This window comes from Orycteropus afer, unplaced genomic scaffold (genome assembly GCF_000298275.1).
Source record: "Orycteropus afer afer isolate SDZICR_OR568_19922 unplaced genomic scaffold, OryAfe1.0 scaffold00345, whole genome shotgun sequence".
Classification (NCBI taxonomy): Eukaryota; Metazoa; Chordata; class Mammalia; order Tubulidentata; family Orycteropodidae; genus Orycteropus; species Orycteropus afer.
The window spans coordinates 3,510,573-3,511,561 of record NW_006921932.1 but is presented as its reverse complement, the minus strand read 5'-3'; positions in this window follow the sequence as shown (position 1 = coordinate 3,511,561).

The window sequence follows — 989 nt, the reverse complement described above, 5'->3', positions numbered from 1 at the left end:
AGTTCTGAAAGCTTTACTCTATTCACATAATTAAGGTCACCTCTCTGTTGAGGAGGCAGCCTTTCCCCAGTCAAATTTTTTAGTGCCTTCTGACATGATGACCTCATCTTCTGGCACTATATCAGGCAATGTTTCAGGGCTGTTCATAAAGTTTTCCAGTAATATGTCAGACTCAAGCTGCTGGTCTTTGGTTTTCTTCATTCTTCTTTGCTCTGGATGAGGAGAGACTCATCATTGCATCTAGATGGCTACTTGCAAGATTTTAAGATCCCAGTCGCTACTCACCAAAGTAGGAGGTGGAACAATGTTATGCCAATTGAGCTTGATGTTCCCTGCAACTATGGTCCTGAGCCCACCGGTTCAACTATTTGCTCCCTCTGGGTAGCTCCCTGTGGTGAAGAAGTGACTACAACTTTGTCCCTTGTTAGCTCTACTATACATCTGGGAATTCTTACAGAACATTCAAATACACTTGTAGAACCATTGTCTGCCAACCCTATACATGGTCTTGGGTACACTTCCCCCTGCATAGATATACCTAATAGTTCAGCCTGTCCACCCATCTAACCACCCACATACTCATGTTTGCCTTCACTGACAATGCAGTATTGTTTGTGCAAAAGACCTCATCTTTGTTGTCTGCACCTCCCATGTACCTCTCTATGTCTTCTTTCTCCTCAATGCCACCATGCTGATCACTCACATTTGGTACATTGCCTTTCTCTTCACCCAAATCAATACTTATCTCTACCAATCTAACAGTGCTCCCTCCCCTTCCACCCCTGGTAACCAACAAAGAAAATTTCCTTCCATATATAAACCTGTCCTTGACTTTTTATAATAATGGACTAATACAATATTTGTCTTTTCGTGATTGACGTATTTCACTAAGCATAATGTCCTCCAAGTTCATCCATGTTATGCGGTGTTTTGCAGATTCTACATTATTCTTTAGTGTTGCATAGTATTCCATTGTGTGTATGTACCAT